We start from the raw sequence: 14,383 nt of genomic DNA, 5'->3' as shown, positions 1-14,383 counted from the left end.
AACACTCCTTACTTGCCTTATGAGCAAAAATATGAGAAGACAAGTCAAACTAAACCAAGAAAATCTACCAATTTAAAGAAAACTGTGATAGGCAGTTGTATGGGAACCACTTTCTTTGGGACATAAGGGGTTTATTATATGTTATTTATTTATTTGTATACACTCAAGGAATTTGGTCCAGGATAGAAAATTCGGTCACCTTTTGGTGTCTTTTACGGAACATGAGTATAGCAGCTGCTCAGGTCTCTGAAAGGGTAATAGTGGTTGTGTTGCTGAGGACCCGTTTGTACCAAATGCTTGTGCTGCAGGAATGAAGGACTCACCCCAGGAACAATTCAATTTTGAAAGGTATTCTTTTCTGACTTGGCGGATTTCTAATGAGAGGGAGGAACACAGCCAAATTAAGACGGGTGATGAGGGCCCTTTACTTTCGGGAAGGCATCCTTGGCAGATACTGCTAAAAGACACTCACCAGTCCAAGCTAAATTGCTGGGCCTCAAGGCACTTGCTGCTCCCGCCTCCTCTTCCTAGTATCTAGATCATCTCTACACATGGGTGCATTCTTGTTATTCAACTGATATAGCTTACGTCAACATCTGAAGGTGTATGTATTTATCACACCCAACACAGTTCCTTGAAATTAGACATTTTAGAATTGTACCATCTAGCTTGTTAACGTGTATGACTTCCCATAGTTGCCATTTGTGTGTGTGTGATGAGTACATTTAATATCAATATTCTTAAGTACCACCTGACTCTGCTTAGAATGGCTATCATCAGAAAGACAAAACATAACTATTTTTGTTAAGGTTGTGGGGAAAAAGGAATCCTTTGCACTGCCAGTAAGGATGTGAATTGGCATTGCACAGTATGAAGGGGCCACATAAAACTGAAAATGAAACTTGTATGATCCAGCAGCCCCGCTACTTCCTGTACATGCAAAGAAAACACATCAGTGTTTTGAAGAAATATAACACTGTTATGTTCATTGCTGCACAACTTAAAGTAGTCCTTGTGGTGTCAACCTGAGCGTTTGCCAATGGATGCATGGGTGAAGAAAGGGCATAGCATTCTAGCTGCAGAAAATCCAATATTTTCAAACTCCCTTGCTTCTGGATCATTGTGCTCTAGCCAGAAAGTGCCCTAAGTATCATCATGTCCTCTCCTACCCAGTGTAGATATTCATGGGTTTATTCTCCCATGTATGCATGCACTTGGGCTCACATAAGCCCTTCATATTAAGGGAAAATGTGGTAATATGGTGAGTCATCATACCAGATAGGACTATGGCAGGATGGAATACATTGATCAATTAGCTAGTAAGCTCTTCATATCTCTGTTGAACCTGTACAAAAGTTTTGTTATGGCTTTTTCTATATATTTAAAGGGTAGCAGGAGTGTTCAAAGCCGAGTTTACAAACTTATGTTGTGTGGGTCTGTCTCCCTAAGGGAAGTAATGAGCACAACTCTCTAGCCTACCTAAGGTTCTCCTTCTAGCACATAATTCATCCAAGACCAGTGAGTGGAATCTTATTGTCAGATGTTGACTCAAATCAAGAATATAAGAATCCATATTTCATGCCACTAGCTCTTTGAGTATGAGAGAAAGACATTTTTGGTGTCAGGCACATGGGCATGTGCGTGTTGTGTTTACATGTGCCTGTATGTGATGTGGTGGAATGTGTGGACACAGTTCCATGTGCATGTTTGTGATGGCCAGAGATCCACCTCAGAGTTTTCCTTCAGGCACCATGTTCTATTTTATTTATTTATTTATGTATGTATTTATTTTTGTCTTTTTATGCAGGGTCGACTATTGGCCTGAAATTTGCCAAGTAGGCTAGACTTGAAGCCCCCAGAGATTCTCCTGTCTCCAATGGCCCAGTGCTGGGATTGTGGGTGTGAGCCACTATACCTGGCTCCGGGGTTCCAGGCCAGATCCTAGTGTTACACAAACACTTTACCAATGAAGCCCACTCCCCAGCCTGGGCATTTGTTCTTGTGGTCCCTCACTAACTGATATCGAGGATGTTAGATCAACTAAAAACACACTTTTCAGTAAGAAACGCAATAGCCCCTCCGCAGTTCCCACCCCTCAAGCCTTAGTTCAGGCCAGCTGATGACTTAAAGGTGACTCTGGGGATTGTTTACATCTCTCGGGGTAATTGTAACAATCAGAGGAAATTTATAATCAATACTTACGGAAATAGCATGCTGGCACCACTAGGGTTCAACAGTCATTGGCGCTTTGGAAAGAATAAACGAGGGAACCTCGGAGAGATTGTCTCCTGGGGCTGGAAAATCGCTGTTCCTACTCCATATGCACAAAGAAATTAAGAGTCAGGATGACCCTCGCATGACACCAGTGTACATATTTTCAAATGGCTATGGTGACAGTCAGTTATTCTGTAACGATTTCCTTTTAAAACTCTTAAGCTAACAAATTTAAATAATTTTTGAACCCTTTTCACTTTTATCAAACTTGACCTATTACTGAAATTAAAGGGCAAAATGTGTAGTTAACCTCTGAAGGTTAGCCTGTCTTATCTGCAATTCATCTAATACAATAATTTATCTCCAAGGAAACTTCTGACCTGTATCATAATTGCTGCTGCTTCTCACACCCAAGTATTTCCTGGCCTATGTTAACCAGCAATAATGAATCTTTCGGTGCATTTCTGCCCCCAGCTCATGCATGGACATCATTGCAAATGTTTGCTCCCAGTATACAATGTTGCATCTTTGGTTTTTCCAGACAGAGATATTCTGTAGCTTCAGAGCCTGCCCTGGAACTTGCTCAATAGACCAGGCTGGCCTCAAACTCGCAGAGATCCGCTTGTCTCTGCCTCCCGAGTGCTGGGATTAAAGGTGAGTACCACCACCACCCAATCTGTACTTAAGTGGTTTATCCAGTGCTTCTCCCTTCTAGACTGCAGGCCCTTTGAGGGTGGGAACTGATCTAAGTTATCACCACTTCTCTGGCTTTAGAACCATGCCCAAAGCAGAGTCTGGTATGTAAGTGCACAGAGAAATGTACTTCAAAATGAAAACCAATGTTTCTCACACGACTTAAAATCTTCATCTGATGCCATTAGTGTTACCTACCAATTCTTTGGGTAGAAATGCTACATATAAAATGGCTCCATAGTGAAGTCACCAAGTATTAGAACTGCTTCTTACTTCTTTGAATTTTCTCTGAAATTTCCTGATCTCATCTTATCTAATCATTTTATGTAAATGTAGATTTTTCTGCATCTAAGTAAATAATGCAAGAATTTCCCTTTAAATAATTTTTTATTTGTTGAGACATAATATAATTATGTCATTTAGAGTGCCATTCTCCAAGAGAGCCTTCAGTGTGTACAGTGTTGACCTACATAGGGCTTCTCTAAGTCAGAGCTGCAAATGTCAGATCCTTGCCTGCATCCAAACCTGAAGTTGGCTTGCTTTCCTTATCAAACCTAAGTATTAGAGGCAATGTCAGAACGCCCTGAAGATTCCAATTGGAGATCAATATGTCAGGATCAAGTCTTGTGACTTTATCTACCCATCCAATCCCTGAACTTGTATGTTTTTCTTATTTTAAAAAATGTGAACAATAGCTATGATTTTACAGAATTGTTGAGAATATTAAGTTAATACATAATATGAAGCACCTGAAAAATTATGGCACAAAAAATGTCATCATTACCATCACATCCTCCTCCACCTTCTCCTCCTATCCTCCTGCTCATCATCATCATCATGCTTCTCCTCCTCCTCCTTGTCATTATCTTGTTTCTCTTCATCATCATCCTTATGTTCATCCTTAGCCTCCTCCTCTTCCTCCTCCTTCTCCTTATCATCCTCTTCATCTATCTCATCATCTTCACTATCATGCTCATCCTCCACCTCCTCCTCCTCCTCCTCCTCCTCATCCTTATCATCATTTTGGGCCTTATAATCTCAAGAGCCAAGGCACATGTTTACATCTTTCCATTTTAAATTTTGAGCACACAAGAAAGTCAGTTTCCCTAGAGTAGCTGTGTAATCGTTTTCAAAATCAAAACTAGATCTAGGAAGCATTAAAAAAAAAAAACCAGCATGCTTAGTCAGGAAAGCATTCTGACAGAGAGAGGTTTATGGACAGCCATGACCTCTAACTGTTAAAGAAAAGTATCACTTGGATTTCTTGGTGGTAGGATGGGTATTAAGTTGAAGACAGTGGGGAAAGCAACACAGAGCATTACCCTGCCCTCTGGGATTCTGAAATGCTAGTGGCAGACACTGTGAACTTGTCTGTTTTTAGCTCAGTGGAAAAAAGCCAACACAGGAAGAGAGAAAGAAAAAAAAAACCCTGAACATCTTGGTCTATTTACTGTCTCCTGGGGCCACATTTCAGTTTCAGTTCCGTTGACTCAACATGAACAGTTTCTCCACCTGACAACTGCACGGAAGCTTCGAGCACAGCCATAATCAAGGCCTCCCCCAAGCCACCTCGGGATGCAGCGATTTCTGCTTTGTGGGGTTGATTTGTATGTGCAACTCAGAAATGGTGAAATATTGGACTTATTCATCATTTACCTATGAAGCATGGATTACATACTATACAATTTACTAGAAACTGGGAACATAGCATAAATAACTCGGGATCTTGAGATCTAGTAAGAAAAATATACAGAAAAGAACAGATTTTTAAAAAAAAAAAACAAATTAAAACCAGCCATGGAGGCTCATTCATTCCTTAATCACAACACTCAGGAGGGCTTGGTCAGGTGGATCTCTGTGAACTTGAACCCAGTCTAATGAACATAGTGAGTTCCAGATCTGTTAAAGCTACACAGGCAGACTCACTCTGTCTGAAAATCAAAATGACAGACAAAGAATAAAATTGTATTTGCTATTAATAATAGTAAAGAGGAAGGAAGGAAGAGAGGGAGGGAGGAAGGGAAGAAAGATGAAAGAAGGGAAGGAAGGAAGGAAGACATCCCAATGACATGTGTGCACGACAACCATATTTCCAGCAGTTGGGAGGTTGAGGTAGGAGAATCATGACCTAGGCCAGTCTGATTACATACTGAGGCCCTATCTCAAGCAAATAACAAAAATGAAAACAACAAAATGGTAGAGAGCTGTTAGGCAATCTACTGCAATTAAATAGGAAGCTGGTAATGAGAGACAACGCCTAGGGGAATGTTTGCACTGAGGTGTGAATAAGCTGTTGTGTCCCAGTGTATGGGAAGAAAATGCTAGAGAAAGAGAAATGACATGTGAGAGAACCCTTGGTCAGTAATTAGCTGGGAGCCTGCCGTGGTTAGAGAATGAAGAGTAAGGAGAGTAAGCTATGAGGAAGGGCGGGTAGGTAGAGAACGAGACAAAGCCTCATCTAAGGTTTTGGTTTTCTTCCAAAAAATAAAAAAAAAAGCCTTTAGAGTGATGTGGGATAGTTTATAGACAAGAGTGAAGAGTTTCTTAGGGGGCTACAGGAACAAAGGCTGCCTTGTTGTGTTATATTGTGTGCACAGTGTGGAAGGAGAGCCCACCCAGACTCCTGTTGGGCCTAGTTCACAGTCCCGCAAATAGGTGGAGAGCAGCTGAAGATAAGGACGTCAATCAGCTGAGTAACTGGGATAAGGGTGCTGATTCGTGATAATTACTCTAGCTGGGGCAGAGAGCCACCTGGGTCAATGATCTTGGAACACTGAGGCTGGGGATTGGAAGAGAAAAAAAAATAAGCAACCTGAGATGGCAGTCAGTAAGTAACAAATGGAAGCTGAAAATGAATCTTTTTTCTCCATAACACAAACATTAGGCAAAGTTTGTAGCCATAAATTCACGAGTAGACTATGGGAAGTCTTAGTAAAGGGATGTCCTAGTATTATAGATGGAATGACAGATTTTTTTCAGTGTGTATAGAATGTGCAGATTTATGATTTCTAGTTTTCTTCATTACAGAATGGTTTCTGCAACTGTGAGTCTGTGTGCACATTCAGCTTACAAAAAAGAAAAAAACCAAACTGGGGCATGATAAATCTATAAAGTTTTCCAGTAAGGCTACAGGTATTCATTTTATTTTCTGGAGATTACATTTTTTTGTAATATCAAAATAACAATTTGAGCTAAGATAAAATATAAACATGTTAACATAAAAATAGTAAAATAAAAAATAAATCCTAACAAATAACTTAAGCAGGTGTTGCTGAATTATAGCCACAATATTTAAGTCAGAATGTATTGAGTTATTAGTATGACTGGCTGTGGCAAGTTGTTGTGTCAAGTTGAAAAACAAAGAAAACACTTAACAAATTAATGAAACTAAGAATAAAACCAAGAAGAATGTAAATGCTAAAATCTCCCTAAAATAGAACGACATTGAAACAAGCTTAATTAATGGTAGAGTTACCCTGATAGGAAAGGGAGTAGAACATAGGAAGGAAGCACTGAGCCAACTAATTTGTAAACAACTATCTGGTGGTAGTGGGGAGGATGGCGAACTAGTGCACAGACTCTCTCTCTGGGTTCTCTTTTCAGTAGAAATTCTGAAATTATTCTCCCTGTATCATATAGAACTGGGTCAATATATAAGTTTGTCAATTTTGTCAGGCCACAGGCGTCTCCCCATGAAAAAATAAACAACACACACCGGAAATGGTAAGATAAAAGCCCTATGACGATGGATTTACCTGATGTTACAGAATGAGCTCAGATTACCCAAAATATAGAGGAATGTATGCACGGATAGGAAAGGTTTCACATGTTTGTTGATAAATGCGTAGATACTTATATGTTTGTGTTTGCACGTGTGCACTTACACTATTATACTCCACTACAAGGGTCATGGAACAGAACCACTAGCGTGGCAGGGACCATGTCTTATAGCGACACCAACCAAAGAAATGGTGAATGAGTCTAGCAATCCAACAGGAAGGAAGTCGTAGCATCTTAGGGTAACTTTTTACGCCCAAAGAAAAAGCGCACTAATATGGTAGATGAGCATCATAAGGACATAGAAACCAGAATGAATGAAGTTCTGATGGTCACATGTGTAAAACTTGACAGCAAATAATTTAGGCAGTAAAGAATTACAAGTCACAGCAAAAGCTGGAAGTTCCTTGAACCTATACCAGCCACATAAACCAAGACATAAATGAACAAGTGTGGAATAAAAGATTCTTTGGTCTACAGTAACTTGGAAACCACACGCAAACATAGGAGGTGATGTCAGAAAATGTATGGCCACGCCAAACAAGAGGTGCCATTTGAAATGTATGGCCATCCCACGTAGGAGGTGATGTCAGAAGATGTATGATCACCCCAAACAGGAGGCAATACCAGAAAAACACTCCACGGAAACATGCTAGCAAAATTAAGAATGTTATGGATAATAGTTATGTATTTTTATAAAAAGTTATCAGAAGAGATCTTGAATACTTTCCCCATAAGGAAATAATAAGTATTTGAGATTGATATGCTTACCCTGATTTGAGGATTACAGAATTTATTCATGGACCAACATATTACATGTAAGACATTTCTCAGGTGTGTACAGTTTCTGTTTTATATATCAGTTAAATATAGTTGTTTTACAAGAATTTTAAAAGGTAAAGAAAAAATGTTGATGAAAGATTATCTCCTTTAAATTCTTTAATTTTTTCCAAAGACAATGGTATGAAATTTTTCCAAGCCAAAGAGAGCAAGAAGGCAAAGCATTCAGTATAATGACTGTTAGTTGTATTGTATAGTATCTGTGGAAATTGCCAAGAAAGTATCAACTTGAGTACTTTAACAATATAAAATAAAATAAATATGTGGAATAATATATAGACTAATTACCTAGAATTATCCATTCCAAATATACACATACTTTAAAACAACATGTTGTGCACAATCAATATAAGTAATTTTATTTGCCAATTAAAAAACAAAAAGAGAAGTAACAATTAAATGTGATCATCAAGTCATATTACAAGTCATTTGATTGAACTGATTACTGGAGGAATAACGTTATAAAGGATATTACTAAACAGCAAAACTTAAATAGGGACAGAGATTAGAGAAAAGTAACTCTCGGCACAGATTTATGAAGTAGACCTTGTATATATCTGCTAAGAAAGACGGTACACTTAGTGACTGCACACAAAAGTCAAGGGACTTCTTCTTAGAGGGGCAGAACAAAATAGTGACAGAAAGAAACTTGTGTTATGAGACAAAAAAAAAGAGTGAGATGCACAGATGCCTATTAAACTATTTTATGACACTCTCAAGCTTGGAATTATTTTTACTTTGTGTTGTAAAGGCCTGCTCTTACTTTCTATCCAGCCTCGAACTCATAGCCTAGGCGGTCTCAAAAATCATAGGGATTCTCTTGTTCCCACCACCCTTGTGCTGGGATGACACGTGTGAACCACTTAAGTCAGGACTTTGAAAATAAGTAAAAGTTAAGAAAAAAATAGTGAGTAAATGTTGCTGGTGAGTATCTGAAGCAGATAAATTCTCGTTGCTTGGCAGCCTTACCAAGAAGAGTACCTTTGTGGCTCTTCTCATTCAGGTCTTTCATTTCTGCCATGAAAGAAATGGACAAAATAACTCGCTTAGAATTATTTTCTTGTGAAAAGACAAATGAAGTGAATTGAGGTGTGCTCATGAGTGTCTATGATATTTATCCAAAATTAAAACCAGCTACAATGAGGTTCTCAGAGACCGCATGACAGCACTTGTTTCCAAGGTGTAAAGAGTTTTGAGGGTGTGGTAACATCAGAATAAGGCAAAAGTAAAGGCTCACAATTAAATATCTATAAATGCCATGTTAACGGGGAAGGAAAGTTATCCCAATCCAGGTGCTCATACCAACAGGCTGACTTCATTCTTATTTACTTATGACATTTCTGAATTTATCAATTCTAATGACATGTTATATACCCTTGGATTTGGATTTTAAAATAAAAAGTGGTATTTTTCTCAGTAATATTAGAAGAAAAAGTATATCATATAAAAGATTGAAAACCATTTTCAGTTTTGTTTATAATGATGAAAATAAAACTGGAAGGAACATGGACAACCGTCACTCTAAGAACCAAGAAAAGGTAATGGTCATTCCCAGAAGAAAATTTACATTTTTAAAAAATGTAAAAGCCAGGATATAATACTTTCAACTTTTTTTACTACAGCTCAGATGTGTACATTAGACCCTATGCCATTGAATTTGTAAAGATGGATGTAGTCAGTAACAAAATGGGCTTGCTTATATCTTATTTTTACATAAATAATTTCATAGATTGATATTCTCATTCTCTGAATGCATTTTTTCACAGTGTACATTCCTGTAAACATAATAATGTTGCCATTTACTCAGAACATATTGTGTATATATAGTAACTTTAAATATGTTAAGGATTGGCGCTTATTTGTAAGCTACATTAATAAAAAATGAGAATGTCCAAGGTCATGTGGTTTTGAAAAGCTAAAAGACCCATGCATTTTTTTTTCATTTTTTCAAGATAGAGTTTCTCTGTGTAGCTGTGACTGTCCTGGAATTCATGCTGTAGACTGTGTTTGCCTCAAACTCAGAGATCCTTCTGCCGCTGACTCGCTAGTGGGAAGTTTAAAGGTGTGTACCTCCACTGTACAGCAAAAGACCCAAATATTTTAAAGCAGTGATTTCTAAATTGAAGTCACGTCATTTCCTTTTGTGTGCATATAAATAATATTCTACTAGACAATGCAATTTCTTCTCTCTATTCTTGCACATGTGATAATGGCTGAATGAAGGAAAAACAATATATGAAAGAAAAAAATTTTAAAAAATAAAGAAAGAGAGAAAGAGAGGGAGGGAGGGAGAGAGGGAGGAAGGGAGAGAGAAAGGGAGGGAGGGAGGAAGGGAGGGAGGGAGGAAGAGAGAGAGAGAGAGAGAGAGAGAGAGAGAGAGAGAGAGAGAGAGAGAGAGAAAGAAAGAAAGGAAGGAAGGAAGGAAGGAAGGAAGGAAGAGGAGGTTCATAGTGTTCCAGTGGTCTTTTGGAAGTCTACCCATTAATACAAAAAAAAAAATTAGTCTTAGTGTTTCCAAGTAAAATAATTTTTGAAAAATACTTTTGGCTACTGGTTAGGGTGGGATAACAGTCATGACAAGCAGGTCACTTTCTTCCACAATGGCTAATTTGGGGCTCGTCAGTGTGTGGAAGAAAAACACCTACTCACTCTGAGCTAATCAGTATCAACTCTGGGGCTTTGATCCCACACATCCCTGAAGCATCTCCCACATGTTGCAAACCAGGTCTTCTTAAGATTTGATTTACAGCAGCTATGCAGTTTCAGCAACCATTCATATCCAACAATGGATATATGTATCACATATATGGAATTTAATGAAACACTGAAAAGTGTGTGTGTGTGTGTGTGTGTGTGTGTGTGTGTGTGTGTGTGTGTATTTATCTTTCTCAAAAGTTAAAATTTGTTTCTGGAAATACATTATAATATTCTTTCTAAATCCACTAAAATAACATTTTGATTTGGGGGCAGACTCTAAATGCTCTGCCCAAGTGAGTCTCTGAGAGAAGAAACACAATGCTAATATTGTCCAGTATGTCCCTTCAACGTTCGCATGTCTCCTGGAAACAGCCAGTCCAGCACTCATGTTTCCTGTCCGTAAATAGATTGTTTTCAAAGAAGAAATTCTAAACTTACGTTCCACAATCTAGAAGCCGGCTGTTAATTCAGACTTATAATAATTCACATCAACAATGTCTCCCCGGCCAACAAGACAGCATGTTCTCTACAGCCTTGGCCTTCGTTTACTGCCCTGCGTTACAGTGGTGATCAGTTTATTCCATAATTTCATTGGTTCTTATCCAATATCCAATATAAATGGTAGTGTCTCATAATGTATCACATACTCACAATACTTAGTAGTTCATGATATCTAGATATCTCATAGTTAAATGTACAGATATTTGAAAATACAGGTATTGATAAAGTAGACATTTGAAATCGTATTGTTGCAGTAACATAACCAAATTTGAATAGAGATATTATTGAGTTAGTGTGTGAGACTTAAAGATAAAGAGGCACAATGTTATAGAATTCTCAACTATCAACTTACTCTAAGTTCTGGCTAAAATGTCCAACTTTCATTACCAATTACTTTCCTGAATTTACAATGGGAAACATTTGCTTTCCTGAGTCTATCATAAAACAAACAAACAAACAAACAAAAGAACAAAATCAAATCAAAACAAAACAAAATCAGTGAAGACGATTAGGACCTAGTATGTGAAAATAGTTTTAAAAAGTCAATAGGTACCAGAAGCTGCAACGGAATCAGGAAGACATCACTGCTCAGAAACACTAAAAAACGAGATCCGGCAAGAAATGAGATAGTGCGGGTTTTCTTTGCTGGAGGCCATGATTGTCTATTTTAAAAGTAAAATTAAATGTGCTCTCAGATAGGCAAGTCCAGAATGCTTATTTCAACAAATCTCAAACAGTGAATATGTAATGTGTGTTGTTTCCTTAAATTACTTAAGTTTTGTGAATTTCCACAGGCAAACCATTCAAACCACAAGCGTGTAACTGAACAGCGCTCTTGAGTGAGCGCCATTGTTCTTCCTAAAACGAGTTGGTTGACTTCAGTTTACTATGAAGGGTTTTAGCAAACTTGAGGAAACCGAGAAGTCCTAAAAGGAAGAGTGTTACATTTCTATGTTGAATACCCTGTTAAATAGAGTTTGTTTGAGGAAACCACAAGGTCCTAAAAAGAAGATTGTTAAGTTTCCATATCTGAATACACTGTTAAATAGAGTTTGCTTGGACAGCCAGCTTCTCACACTGGCACAAATGGGAAAAGGATATTTTCTACACGACTTACACTGTTTTCAGATTTGACTCATAAAACGAGTGTAGTTTGATTTGTAATTACTAATATGAATTATCTTTGTTCTAGTTTTTTCTCTATTAAGTATCATAAATACAAACCGTTCTTATTAGGAAAGTTTATACTTATTTTGATTTTAAATTCATGTACTAGATTTAAATTTTAAATCATTCTTCAACATTTAAGTATCATAATGTAATAATATGAAAAATCCCAAATACTACATGTTAAATAACATTGTTTTTATAGAAGGTAAAAAGAAATACATTCTTTTAAGAAAACTGTTTAATAAATGAAGCATAAAAAGAAGAAGAGACTGTTGGAGGATTTTTGAATGTTAGGAATCAACTGCTGGGGGAAAAATAACACTTGAATTTATTATTAATTCAAAAGCTTATCCAGCAGGTAGTTGTATGTAGGGCTACCTATAAATAAGGAAGATAGTTTTTTTTTATTTTGTAGCTAAAATAACTTTTAGGTTAAAGAAGAACTTTAATTTTTTTACAGCTTAGTAAAAGCTTACATTTGAAGCTAAAACTTGGGAAATTGCTTAAACTTTTTCCATTTAAAAATTTCTACTATTTACATGAAAAAACCAGGCTTACACAGGCTAGTTTCTAATCTGGCCAGTATGCATAATATTGTACCATTGGCATAGAAATAGAAATCCAAACAATAAAATTAAAAGTAACGAGTAACATGTTCTTCTTACCTCTGGAACTTGTTTACTGCTGCTGGCCTGTCTGCTCCATCCGTGTTTGACCGGCAGCACCTTCGAGAGCTCTGTTCTCTGCCAGACTCTCTTCACAAGTGGCAAAAGCACAGAGCTTTTGCTCTGCAAAGGGATAGTGCACAGAAAGAGGAAGTTGCAAAACACCAGTCGTTACGCTTTACAAATTCTACAGAGAAGAGAAATTATTCACGAGGCCCTTATAATCATGGGAGCTGAACTATAATTTGTGCATCCATTAATATGTAATTAATGCATATGCATATTTGTTTAAAAATTTAGAGAAGTCGAGTCATTGAGGTTTATATTCTGTCAAGTAGTGCTCACTTGTATAAGGAAAAAGCTCCTTGAGGCTCTATGATACTTAGAGAAACACACAACCAGAAAAAAAAAATGCTGTTCTGTGTAAGAAAGGGAAGAGCCTACACATGACACATAAGCTTGCTTTGATAGATCTAATTAATTTAAAGTTATTGGAGTATGACCCAAGCACTCATTTGACTAATGGAGAAAGAGAGTGGGGGAGGAAGAGAAGAAGGGAGGGAGGGAGGGAGGGAGAGAGAGAGATAGCACATTTTCCCAGAACTGGGGTAGTGGTTCTTTACCTGTAAGTCTTAAACTTCCTTTCTCATGGCAGTGGTCTGTTACATGGAGATAAAGCACTGCAGAAATGAAACCACTACTTATCCACAATCTCTCACAACTTCAGCCACAAGAGTGAAAAACAGGCACAGATCTTGTGTCGCTGAACACGTCGATGGCTGAGTTCCTTACCAGTAAGGAGAGCAAACAGAAATAGCTGAAAGAAGATGGCTGAAAAAAGACATGTTTACAAATACTGGGAAGGCCTAACCAAAGTATCGGCTATAGACAACTTCCATAAAAGTCTCTCTGTGCAGATGGTTGGGCATGTGTATTTCATATGTACATATGTGTTCTCTCAGATTCAGTCTGACAGATAATATAAGTCAATGGTAGCCAACGGGTAGCACTTCCTCCCGCCTTCGCTTGCTTATTGGGGAAGAGAAGGGGGTGGATTGCAAGAATAACACTTAAATTATGCAACGCTTCACACACTCTAAGAACCACTTTCTGGACTTTGGAAACTGCTGTGCGGAGGGCAGCATACTAAGCTTTCTTTTTCTTTTTTCTTTTCTTTGGCTTTTTTTTTTTGGCCTTTAAAAGTAATTTATTTTCTTTGTAGACTGTAGTATGATTCTGTCATTTCCACCTTCTGTTTCTTCCGTCCAAACCCTCCCATATCCCCTCCTCACTATTTATCAAGTTCATAGTCTCTTTTTGTTAATTGCTATATGCATATATGTGTGGTTATTAATGTATTTTCATGAACACTTAGGTATTACCTGCATAATATTACTTGTATGCTTTCAGGACTGATGATTTGGTATTAGATAACCAATGGCTGTGCTCTTCCCTGGGAAAGACTATTCCTCTAGCTTCCGGTACTCCTTAGTTGCCTGTAGTTCTTTGTGTAGGGTTGTAGTGGATTACCTACAATATAACACTGCAGCTATGGTTCAAAAACCCTTGCAGAAGATAACAGAAAGAACGTAAGAGTCAAAGGATTGAGGAATGTGCTGCGAGATCGTCTCCTAGGCACGTCAGATGCTATGCCCAGGAAGTCTCACTAACGTGACTGCCAAAACATGAGTACAACCAAGACAATAACAGATATGCTAACAGGGATTGGGGGAAAGCCCAAGAGGCCTCACTCAACCGCACACCCTAAGCTTTTTATTTAACCATGTGGCCAAAGGACCGCTGTTGGGGAATGATTAAAAATGGAG

At 37.9% G+C, this 14,383-nt stretch overlaps 1 protein-coding gene across 7 annotated transcripts in view; it reads right to left on the bottom strand.

Annotated features, from left to right (window-relative positions):
* Mbnl1 (muscleblind like splicing regulator 1) overlaps positions 1 to 12,681 on the bottom strand; it is a 170,486-nt gene extending 157,805 nt beyond the window's left edge. For 2 of the 7 annotated variants that reach the window (XM_075950480.1, XM_075950483.1), the window contains exon 1: positions 12,558 to 12,658. The gene's annotated coding sequence lies outside the window, so the exon portion shown is untranslated. Of the gene's footprint in view, positions 1 to 12,557 lie in introns of all 7 variants that reach the window. The other 5 variants (XM_075950488.1, XM_075950487.1, XM_075950452.1 and 2 more) reach the window with 5 other exon arrangements.
* Between the last annotated feature and the right edge of the window lie 1,702 nt (positions 12,682 to 14,383).

This window comes from Microtus pennsylvanicus, chromosome 16, assembly GCF_037038515.1.
Source record: "Microtus pennsylvanicus isolate mMicPen1 chromosome 16, mMicPen1.hap1, whole genome shotgun sequence".
In the NCBI taxonomy this organism is placed as follows: domain Eukaryota; kingdom Metazoa; phylum Chordata; class Mammalia; order Rodentia; family Cricetidae; genus Microtus; species Microtus pennsylvanicus.
This window is presented reverse-complemented; position numbering and strand designations above follow the sequence as displayed.